This window comes from Pan paniscus, chromosome 11, assembly GCF_029289425.2.
Source record: "Pan paniscus chromosome 11, NHGRI_mPanPan1-v2.0_pri, whole genome shotgun sequence".
Classification (NCBI taxonomy): domain Eukaryota; kingdom Metazoa; phylum Chordata; class Mammalia; order Primates; family Hominidae; genus Pan; species Pan paniscus.
In genome coordinates, this window is record NC_073260.2 from 65,243,593 (window position 1) to 65,257,321 (window position 13,729).

Consider the following 13,729-nt stretch of genomic DNA (forward strand, 5'->3'; position numbering starts at 1 on the left):
ATTCCATTCCATTCCATTCGGTTTGACTCCATTCCATTCCATTCCATTCTGGTTGATTCCATTCCTTCCATTCCATTCCTTTCCATTCCATTTAGGTTGATTCCATTCCATTCCATTCCATTCCATTCCATTCCATTCCATTCCATTCCATTCCGGTTGATTCCATTTCATTCCATTCCATTCCATTCCATTTGGGTTGAATCCATTCTATTCCATTGCATTCCATTCCATTCCATTCCATTCGGTTTGATTCCATTGCATTCCATTCCATTCCATTCCATTCCATTCCATTCCATTCGAGTTGAATCCATTCCATTCCATTCCTTTCCATTCCATTCCATTCGGGTTGATTCCATTGCATTGCATTCCATTCCATTCCATTCCATTCCATTTCATTCGGGTTTATTCCATTCCATTCCATTCCATCCCGTTTCATTCCGTTCCTTTCGGGTTGATTCCATAGCATTCCATTCTATTCCATTCCATTACATTCCATTCAGGTTGATTCCATACCATTCCATTCCATGCCATTCCATTACGTTCCATTCCATTCGGGTTTATTCTATTCCATTTCATTCCATTCAATTCCATTCCATTCCATTCCATTCCATTCCATTCCATTCCATTCCATTCCGTTCCGTTCCATTCCATTCCATTCCATTCCATTCCTGTTGATTCCATGCCATTTCATTCCATTCCATTGCATTCCATTCCATTCCACAAGGGTTGATTCCATTCCATTCCATTCCATTCCATTCCATTCCATTCCATTCGGGTTGATTCCATGCCATTTCATTCCATTTCATTCCATTCAATTCCATTCCATACCATTCCATTCCAGTCGGTTTGATGCCGTTTCATTCCATTCCATTCGATTCCATTCCATTCGGGTAGGTTCCACTCCATTCCTTCCATTCCATTCCATTCCCTTCCATTCCATTCCATTGCATTCCATTCCAATCGTGGTGATTCCATTCTGTTCCCTTCCATTCCATTCCATTCGGGTTGATTCCATTCCATTCCATTCCATCCCATTCCATTCCATTCCATTCGGGTTGATTCCATTCCATTTCATTCCATTCCATTATATTCGGGTTGATTCTACTCCATTCCATTCCATTGCATTCCATTCCGGTTGATTCCATTCCATTCCATTCCATTCCATTCCATTCCATTCCATTCGCGTTGATTCCATTCCATTCAATTCCATTCCATTCCATTCCATTCGGGTTGATTCCATTCTGTTCCATTCCTTTCCATTCCATTCCATTCGTGTTGACTCCATTGCATTCCATTCCGTTCCATTCCATTCCATGCCATTCGGGATGATTCCATTCCATTCCATTCCGTTCCATTCGGGTTGATTACTTTTCATTTTATTCCATTCCATTGCATTCCATTCCATTCCATTCGGGTTGATTCCATTCCATTCCATTCCATTGCATTCCATTCCGTTTGATTCCATTCCATTCCATTCCATTCGGGTTGATTCCATTCCATTTCATTCCATTCCATTCCAATCCATTCGGGTAGATTTCATTCCATTCCATTACATTCCATGCCATTCGGGATTATTCCTTTCCATTCCATTCCAATCCATTCCATTCGAGTGGATTCCATTCCATTCCATTCCATTATATTCCATTCGATTTCATTCCATTCCATTCGGGTTGGTTCCATTCCATTCCTTTTCATTCCATTCCATTCCACTCCATTCGTGTTGATTCCATTCCATTCCATTCCATTCTGGTTGATTCCATGCCATTCCATTTCATTGCATTCCATTCCATTCCATTCCATTCCATTCCATTCGGGTTGACTTCTTTGCATTCCTTTCCATCCCTTTCCATTCTATTCCATTCGGGTTGATTCCATTCCATTCCATTCCATTCCATTCGGGTTGATTCTGTTCCTTTCCATTCCATTCCATTCGAGACGATACCATTCCAATCCATTCCATTCCGTTCCATTCAATTCCTTTCGAGTTGATTCCATTCCATTCCATTCCATTCCATTCCACACCATTCCATTCCTTTCTTGTTGATTCCATTCCATTACGTTTCATTCCATTCGTGTTGATTGCATTCCATTCCATTCTATTCCATTGCAGTCGGTCTGATATCGTTCCATTCCGTTCCATTCGATTCCATTCCATTCGGGTTGGTTCCATTCCATTCCTATCCATTCCATTCCATTCCATTCCATTCCATTCCGTTTGGGTTGATTCCATTCCGTTCCATTCCATTCCATTCCATTCCATTCCATTCCATTACTTTCTGATTGATTCCATTCCCTTCCATTCCTTTCCATTCAGGGTGATTCCATTCCATTCTATTCCATTCCATTCCGGTTGATTCCTTTCCATTCCATTCCATTCCATTCCATTCCATTCTTGGTGATTCCACTCCATTCCATCCCATTGCATTCATGTTGATTCCATTCCATTCCATTCCATTCAATACCATTCCATTCGGGTTGATTCCATATCATTCCATTACTTTCCATTCCATTCCGTTTGATTCCATTCCATTCCATTCCATTCCATTTTGCTTGATTCCATTCCATTCCATTCCTTTCCATTCCATTCCATTTCATTCCACTCCATTCCATTCGGATTGACTTCAATCCATTCCATTCCATTCCATTCCATTCCATTCCATTCTGGTTGATTCCATTCCATTCCATTCCATTCCATTCCATTCCATTCGGTTTGATTCCATTCCATTCCACCCCATTCCATTCCATTCCATTCCGTTCCATTCGGTTTGATTCCATTCCATTCCACTCCATTCCATTCCATTCGTGTTGATTCCATTCCATTGCATTCCATTCCATTCCATTTGGGTTGATTGCATTCAATTCCAATCCTTTCCATTCCATTCCAATCCATTCCGGTTGATTCCATTCCATTCCATTACATTCCATTCCATTCCATTCGGGTTGATTCCATTCCATTCCATTCCTTTCCATTCCATTGCATTCCATTCGGGTTGATTGCATTCTATTCCATTCCGTTCCTATCCATTCCATTCCATTCCATTCCATTCCATGCCATTCCATTCGGGTTGATTCCATTCCATTCCATTCGGGTGGATTCCATTCCATTTCTTTCCATTCCATTACATTCGGTTTGATTCTATTCCATTCCATTCCATTCCATTCCATTCCATTCCATTCCGTTCGGGTTGATTCCATTCCATTCCATTCCATTCTATTCCATTCCATACGGGTTGATTCCATACCATCCCATTCCATTCCATTCCATGCGGGTGGATTCCATTCCATTTCATTCCATTCCATAACATTTGGCTTCATTCTATTCCATTCCATTCCCTTCCATTCCATTCCATTCCATTCGGGTTCATTCCATTCCATTCCATTTCATTCCATTCCATTCCATTCTATTCAGGTTGATTCCATTCCATTCCATTCCATTCGGGTTGATTCCATTCCGTTCCATTCCATTCCATTCCATTCCATTCCATTCGGGTTGATTCCATTCCATTTCATTCCATTCCATTGCATTCCATTCCATTGCATTCGGGTTGATTCCAATCCATTCCATTCCATTCCATTTCATTCCATTCCATTGCATTCGGGTTGATTCCAATCCATTCCATTCCATTACATTACATTCCATGCTCTTCGGGATGATTCCTTTCCATTCCATTCCATTCCATTCCATTCGAGTTGATTCCATTCCATTCCGTTCCATTCCATTCCATTTTATTCCATTCGATATCATTCCATTCCATTCCATTCGGGTTGGTTCCGTTCCATTCCGTTTCATTCCATTCCATTCCATTCCATTCCATTCGGGTTGATTCCATTCCACTCCATTCGGGTTGATTCCATTCCATTCCATTGAATTCCATTCCATTCCATTCCGGTTGTTTTCATTCCATTCCATTCCATTCCATTCCAATCCATTCTGTTTGATTCCATTCCATTCCATTACATTCCATTCCTTTCAATTCCATTCCATTCGGGTTGATTCACCTCCATTCCATTTCATTCCATTCCATAGCATTCCATTCAGGTTGATAACATTCCATTCCATTCCGTACCATTCCATTCCATTTCATTCGATTCCATTCCATTCCATTCCATTCGGTTTGATTCCATTCCATTCAATGCCATTCGGTTTGACTCCAATAAATTCCATTCCATTCTGGTTGATTCCATTCCATTCCATTCCATTCCTTTCCATTCCATTTAGGTTGATTCCATTCCATTCCATTCCAATCCATTCCATTCCATTCCCTTCCATTCCATTATATTTGGGTTGATTGCATTCCATTCCAATACATTCCATTCCATTCCATTCCATTCCGGTTGATTCCATTTCATTCCATTCCATTCCATTCCGTTCCATTCGGGTTGATTAAATTGCATTCCATTCCATTCCATTCCATTCCATTCCATTCCATTCCATTCACGTTGATTCCATTCCATTTCAATCCATTCCTTCCCATTCCATTCGGGTTGATTCCATTCCATTCCATTCCATTCCATTCCATTCCATTCCATTCGGGTTCACTCCATTCCATTCAATTCCATCCCATTCCATTCCATCCCATTCCATTCCATTCCATTCGCGTGGATTCCATTCCATTTCATTCAATTCCATTACATTCGAGTTGATAATTTCCATTCCATTCCTTTCCATTCCATTCCATTACATTACATTCGAGTTGATTCTTTTCCATTCCATTCCTTTCCATTCCATTCCATTCCATTCCAATCGGGTTGATACCATTCCTTTCCACTTCTTTCCATTCCATTCCATTCCGGTTGATTCCATGCCATTCCATTTCATTGCATTCCATTCCATTTCATTCCATTCCATTTGGGTTGACTTCTTTGCATTCCCTTCCATCCCATTCCATTCTATTCCATTCGGGTTGATTCCATTCCATTCCATTCCATTCCATTCCATTCCATTCCATTCGGGTTGATTCTATTCCATTCCATTCCATTCCATTCCATTCGGGTTGATTCTGTTCCTTTCCATTCCATTCCATTCGAGATGATTCCATTCCAATCCATTCCATTCCGTTCCATTCCATTCCTTTCGGGTTGATTCCATTCCATTCCATTCCATTCCATTCCATTCCATTCCATTCCTTTCTTGTTGATTCCATTCCATTCCGTTTCATTCCATTCGTCTTGATTGCATTCCATTCCATTCAATTCCATTGCAGTCGGTCTGATATCGTTCCATTCCGTTCCCTTCGATTCCATTCCATTCGGGTTGGTTCCATTCCATTCCTATCTCTTCCATTCCATTCCATTCCATTCCATTCCGTTCGGGTTGATTCCATTCCGTTCCATTCCATTCCATTCCATTCCATTCCATTCCGTTTTATTCCATTCCATTCCATTCCATTCCATTCCATTACATTCTGGTTGATTCCATTCCATTCCATTCCATTCCATTCCATTCCATTCCATTCCTTTGCATTCCATTCCATTCCATTCCATTCTGGTTGATTTCCTTCCATTCCATTCCATTCGGGTTAATTCCATGGCATTTTATTCCATTCCATTGCATTCCATTCCATTCCATTCGGTTTGACTCCATTCCATTCCATTCCATTCTGGTTGATTCCATTCCTTCCATTCCATTCCTTTCCATTCCATTTAGGTTGATTCCATTCCATTCCATTCCATTCCATTCCATTCCATTCCATTCCATTCCATTCCATTCCGGTTGATTCCATTTCATTCCATTCCATTCCATTCCATTTGGGTTGAATCCATTCTATTCCATTGCATTCCATTCCATTCCATTCCATTCGGTTTGATTCCATTGCATTGCATTCCATTCCATTCCATTCCATTCCATTTCATTCGGGTTTATTCCATTCCATTCCATTCCATCCCGTTTCATTCCGTTCCTTTCGGGTTGATTCCATAGCATTCCATTCTATTCCATTCCATTACATTCCATTCAGGTTGATTCCATACCATTCCATTCCATGCCATTCCATTACGTTCCATTCCATTCGGGTTTATTCTATTCCATTTCATTCCATTCAATTCCATTCCATTCCATTCCATTCCATTCCATTCCATTCCATTCCATTCCATTCCGTTCCATTCCATTCCATTCCATTCCATTCCATTCCTGTTGATTCCATGCCATTTCATTCCATTCCATTGCATTCCATTCCATTCCACAAGGGTTGATTCCATTCCATTCCATTCCATTCCATTCCATTCCATTCCATTCGGGTTGATTCCATGCCATTTCATTCCAATTCATTCCATTCAATTCCATTCCATACCATTCCATTCCAGTCGGTTTGATGCCGTTTCATTCCATTCCATTCGATTCCATTCCATTCGGGTAGGTTCCACTCCATTCCTTCCATTCCATTCCATTCCCTTCCATTCCATTCCATTGCATTCCATTCCAATCGTGGTGATTCCATTCTGTTCCCTTCCATTCCATTCCATTCGGGTTGATTCCATTCCATTCCATTCCATCCCATTCCATTCCATTCCATTCGGGTTGATTCCATTCCATTTCATTCCATTCCATTATATTCGGGTTGATTCTACTCCATTCCATTCCATTGCATTCCATTCCGGTTGATTCCATTCCATTCCATTCCATTCCATTCCATTCCATTCGCGTTGATTCCATTCCATTCAATTCCATTCCACTCCATTCCATTCGGGTTGATTCCATTCTGTTCCATTCCTTTCCATTCCATTCCATTCGTGTTGACTCCATTGCATTCCATTCCGTTCCATTCCATTCCATGCCATTCGGGATGATTCCATTCCATTCCATTCCGTTCCATTCGGGTTGATTACTTTTCATTTTATTCCATTCCATTGCATTCCATTCCATTCCATTCGGGTTGATTCCATTCCATTCCATTCCATTGCATTCCATTCCGTTTGATTCCATTCCATTCCATTCCATTCGGGTTGATTCCATTCCATTTCATTCCATTCCATTCCAATCCATTCGGGTAGATTTCATTCCATTCCATTACATTCCATGCCATTCGGGATTATTCCTTTCCATTCCATTCCAATCCATTCCATTCGAGTGGATTCCATTCCATTCCATTCCATTATATTCCATTCGATTTCATTCCATTCCATTCGGGTTGGTTCCATTCCATTCCTTTTCATTCCATTCCATTCCACTCCATTCGTGTTGATTCCATTCCATTCCATTCCATTCCATTACATTACATTACATTCGGGTTGATTCCATTCCATTCCATTGCATTCCATTCCATTTCATTCCATTCCATTCCATTCTCCTTGATTCCATTCCATTCCATTGAATTCTATTCCATTCCATTCCGGTTGTTTCCATTCCATTCCATTCCATTCCATTCCATTCCATTCCAATCCATTCTGGTTGATTCCATTCCATTCCATTATATTCCATTCCTTTCAATTCCATTCCATTCGGGTTGATTCTCCTCCATTCCATTTCATTCCATTCCATAGCATTCCATTCAGGTTGATAACATACCATTCCATTCCATTCCTTTCCATTTCATTTAGGTTGATTCCATTCCATTCCAATCCGTTCCATTCCATTCCATTCCTTTCCGGTTGATTCCATTTCATACCATTGCATTCCATTCCATTACATACCATTCCATTCGGGTTGATTCTATTCCATTCCATTCCATTCCATTCCATTCGGGTTGATTCTGTTCCTTTCCATTCCATTCCATTCGAGATGATACCATTCCAATCCATTCCATTCCGTTCCATTCCATTCCTTTCGGGTTGATTCCATTCCATTCCATTCCATTCCATTCCATTCCTTTCTTGTTGATTCCATTCCATTGCGTTTCATTCCATTCGTGTTGATTGCATTCCATTCCATTCCATTCCATTGCAGTCATTCTGATATCGTTCCATTCCGTTACATTCGATTCCATTCCATTCGGTTTGGTTCCATTCCATTCCTATCCATTCCATTCCATTCCGTTCGGGTTGATTCCATTCCATTCCATTCCATTCCATTCCATTCCATTCCATTCCATTCGGGTTGATTCCATTTCATTTCTTTCCTTTCCATTGTATTCTGGTTGATTCTCTTCCATTCCATTCCATTCCATTCCATTCCATTCCATTCCATTCGGGTTGATTCCATTCCATTCCATTCCATTCTATTCCATTCCATTGCATTCCATTCCATTCGGTTGATTCCATTCCATTCCATGCCATTCCATTCCATTCCGTTCCATTCCATTCCATTCGGGTTGACTCCATTCCATTCCATTCCATTCCATTCCATTTCATTAGGGTTGATTCCATTCCATTTCATTCCATTCCATTTCATTCCATTCCATTCCATTCTATTCCAATCCATTCCATGCTATTCGGGATGATTCCATTCCATTCCATTCCATTCCATTCCATTCCATTCCATTCCATTCGGGTTGATTCCATTCCATTCCATTCCATTCTATTCCATGCCATTCCATTCCATTCCATTCGGGTTGATTCCATTCCATTCCATTCGATTCCGTTCCATTCCATTCCATTCGGGTTGATTCCATTCCGTTCCATTCCATTCCATTCCATTCCATTCGGGTTGATTCCATTCCATTTCATTCCATTACATTTCATTCCATTCCATTCCATTCCATTCCATGCCATTCGGGATGATTCCATTCCATTCCATTCCATTCAATTCTCCTTTACTCCATTCCATTCCTTTCCATTCCATTCCATTCCATTCCATTCGGGTTGATTGCATTCCATTCCAATCCACTCCATTCCATTCCATTTGGTTTGATTCCATTCCATTCCATCCCAATCCATTCCATTCCATTCCATTCCATTCCATTCCATGCCATTCCATTCGGGTTGATTCCATTCCATTCCATTCCCTTTCATTACATTCCATTCGTGTTGATTGCATTCCGTACCATTCCATTCCATTCCATTCCATTCCATTCGGGTTGATTCCATTCCATTACATTCCATTCCATTCCATTCCATTCTGGTTGATTCCATTCCATTCCATTCCATTGCGTTCCATTCGGTTTGATTCCATTCCATTCCACTCCATTCCATTGCATTCGGGTTGATTCCATTCGATTGCATTCCATTCCATTCCATTTGGGTTGATTGCATTCCATTCCAATACATTCCATTCCATTCCATTCCATTCCATTCGGGTTGACTCCATTCCATTCAATTCCATGCCATTCCATTCCATTCCATTCCATTCCATTCCATTCCTTTCCATTCCATTCCATTCCTTTACATTCGAGTTGATTCTTTTCCATTCCATTCCTTTCCATTCCATTGCATTCCATTCGGGTTGATTCCATTCTATTCCATTCTGTTCCAATCCATTCCTTTCCATTCCATTCGGGTTGATTCCATTCCATTCCATTCCATTCCATTCGGTTTGATTCCATTTAATTCCGTTCCGTCCCATTCCATTCCATTCCATTCGGGATAATTCCATTCCATTCCATTTCATTCGGGATGATTCCATTCCATTCCATTCCGTTCAATTCAATTCAATTCCATTCCATTCCTTTCGGGTTGATTCCATTCCATTCCATTGCATTCCATTTCATTCCATTCCATTCCATTCCATTCCATTCTGGTTGATTCCATTACATTCCATTCAATTCCATTCCATTCCTTTCCATTCCATTCCATTCGGTTTGATTCCCTTCCATTCCATTCCATTCCATTCCATACCATTCCATTCGGGTTGATAACATTCCGTTCCATTCCATTCCATTCCATTCCGTTCCATTCCATTCCATTCCATTCGGGTTGATTCCATTCCATTCAATTCCATTCCGTTTGACTCCATTCCATTCCATTTCATTCCGGTTGATTCCATTCCATTCCATTCCATTCCTTTCCATTCCATTTAGGTTGATTCCATTCCATTCCATTCCATTCCATTCCTTTCCATTCCGGTTGATTCCATTCCATTCCATTACATTGCATTCCATTCGGGTTGACTCCATTCCATTCCATTCCACTCCATTCGGGTTTATTCCATTCCATTCCATTCCATTCCACTCCATTCCATTCCATTCGCGTTGATTCCATTCCATTCCATTCCATTCTATTCCATTCGGGTTGATTCCATTCCGTTCCATTCCATTCCATTCCATTCCATTCGTGTTGACTCCATTGCATTCCATTCCGTTGCATTCCATTCCATGCCATTCGGGATGATTCCATTCCATTCCATTCCGTTCCTTTCGGGTTGATTCCTTTCCATTTCATTCCATTCCATTGCATTCCATTCCATTCCATTCGCTTTGATTCCATTTCATTCCATTCCATTGCATTCCATTCCGTTTGATTCCACTCCATTCCATTCCATTCCATTCCATTCCATTCCATTCGGGTTGATTCCATTCCGTTCCATTCCATTCCATTCCATTCCATTCGTGTTGACTCCATTGCATTCCATTCCGTTCCATTCCATTCCATGCCATTCGGGATGATTCCATTCCATTCCATTCCTTTCCAATCCATTCGGGTTGATTCCATTCCATGTCATTCCATTCCATTGCATTCCATTCCCTTCCATTCGGGTTGATTCCATTCCATTCCTTTCCATTGCATTCCATTCCGTTTGATTCCATTCCATTCCATTCCATTCCAATCCATTCGGGTTGATTCCATTCCGTTCCATTCCATTCCATTCCATTCCTTTCCATTCCGTTCGGATTGATTCCATTCCATTTCATTCCATTCCATTCCAATCCATTCGGGTAGATTTCATTCCATTCCATTACATTCCATGCCATTCTGGATGATTCCATTCCATTCCATTCCAATCCATTTCATTCGAGTGGATTCCATTCCATTCCATTCCATTATATTCCATTCGATTTCATTCCATTCCATTCCATTCGGGTTGGTTCCATTCCATTCCTTTTCATTCCATTCCATTCCATTCCATTCGTGTTGATTCCATTCCATTCCATTACATTACATTACATTACATTCGGGTTGATTCCATTCCATTCCATTGCATTCCATTTCATTCCATTCCGGCTGATTCCATTCCATTCCATTCCATTCCATTCCATTCCATTCCATTCCATTCCATTCCATTCCATTCCATTCCATTCCATTCCATTCCATTCCATTCCATTCCATTTCATTCCATTCCATTCCATTTCATTCCATTCCATTCCATTCCATTCCATTCCATTCCATTCCATTCCATTTCATTCCATTCCATTCCATTCCATTCCATTCCATTCTGGTTGATTCCATTCCATTCCATTGAATTCCTTTCCATTCCATTCCGGTTGTTTCCATTCCATTCCATTCCATTCCATTCCAATCCATTCTGGTTGATTCCATTCCATTCCATTACATTCCATTCCTTTCAATTCCATTCCATTCGGGTTGATTCTCCTCCATTCCATTTCATTCCATTCCATAGCATTCCATTCAGGTTGATAACATTCCATTCCATTCCGTACCATTCCATTCCATTCCATTCCATTCCATTCCATTCTATTCCATTCGGGTTGATTCCATTCCGTTCCATTCCATTCCATTCCATTCCATTCGTGTTGACTCCATTGCATTCCATTCCGTTCCATTCCATTCCATGCCATTCGGGATGATTCCATTCCATTCCATTCCGTTCCATTCGGGTTGATTCCTTTCCATTTCATTCCATTCCTTTGCATTCCATTCCATTCCATTCGGGTTGATTCCATTCCATTCCATTCCATTGCATTCCATTCCGTTTGATTCCATTCCATTCCGTTCCATTCCATTCCATTCGGGTTGATTCCATTCCGTTCCATTCCATTCCATTCCATTCCATTCGTGTTGACTCCATTGCATTCCATTCCGTTCCATTCCATTCCATGCCATTCGGGATGATTCCATTCCATTCCATTCCTTTCCAATCCATTCGGGTTGATTCCATTCCATTTGATTCCATTCCATTGCATTCCATTCCATTCCATTCGGGTTGATTCCATTCCATTCCTTTCCATTGCATTCCATTCCGTTTGATTCCATTCCATTCCATTCCATTCCAATCCATTCGGGTTGATTCCATTCCGTTCCATTCCATTCCATTCCATTCCTTTCCATTCCATTCTGATTGATTCCATTCCATTTCATTCCATTCCATTCCAATCCATTCGGGTAGATTTCATTCCATTCCATTACATTCCATGCCATTCTGGATGATTCCATTCCATTCCATTCCAATCCATTCCATTCGAGGGGATTCCATTCCATTCCATTCCATTATATTCCATTCGATTTCATTCCATTCCATTCCATTCGGGTTGGTTCCATTCCATTCCTTTTCATTCCATTCCATTCCATTCGTGTTGATTCCATTCCATTCCATTCCATTACATTACATTACATTACATTCGGGTTGATTCCATTCCATTCCATTGCATTCCATTTCATTCCATTCCGGTTGATTCCATTCCATTCCATTCCATTTCATTCCATTCCATTCCATTTCATTCCATTCCATTCCATTCCATTCCATTCCATTCCATTCCATTTCATTCCATTCCATTCCATTCCATTCCATTCCATTCTGGTTGATTCCATTCCATTCCATTGAATTCCATTCCATTCCATTCCGGTTGTTTCCATTCCATTCCATTCAATTCCATTCCAATCCATTCTGGTTGATTCCATTCCATTCCATTACATTCCATTCCTTTCAATTCCATTCCATTCGGGTTGATTCTCCTCCGTTCCATTTCATTCCATTCCATAGCATTCCATTCAGGTTGATAACATTCCATTCCATTCCGTACCATTCCATTCCATTTCATTCCATTCCATTCCATTCCATTCCATTCCATTCCATTCGGGTTGATTCCATTCCATTTCTTTCCTTTCCATTGTATTCGGGTTGATTCTCATCCATTCCATTCCATTCCATTCCATTCCATTCCATTCCATTCCATTCCATTCGGGTTGATTCCATTCCATTCCATTCCATTCTATTCCATTCCATTGCATTCCATTCCATTCGGGTTGATTCCATTCCATTCCATGCCATTCCATTCCATTCCGTTCCATTCCATTCCATTCGAGTTGATTCCATTCCGTTCCATTCCATTCCATTCCATTTCATTCGGGTTGATTCCATTCCATTTCATTCCATTCCATTTCATTCCATTCCATTCCATTCTATTCCATTCCATTCCATGCCATTCGGGATGATTCCATTCCATTCCATTCCATTCCATTCCATTCCATTCCATTCCATTCGGGTTGATTCCATTCCCTTCCATTCCATTCTATTCCATGCCATTCCATTCCATTCCATTCGGGTTGATTCCATTCCATTCCATTCCGTTCCATTCCATTCCATTCGCGTTGATTCCATTCCGTTCCATTCCATTCCATTCCATTCCATTCGGGTTGATTCCATTCCATTTCATTCCATTACATTTCATTCCATTCCATTCCTTTCCATTCCATGCCATTCGGGATGATTCCATTCCATTCCATTCCATTCCATTCCATTCCATTCCATTCCATTCGGGTTGATTCCATTCCATTCCATGTCATTCTATTCCATGCCATTCCATTCCATTCCATTCGGGTTGATTCCATTCCATTCCTTTTCATTCCATTCCATTCCATTCCATTCGTGTTGATTCCATTCCATTCCATTACATTACATTACATTACATTCGGGTTGATTACATTCCATTCCATTGCATTCCATTCCATTCCATTCCATTGC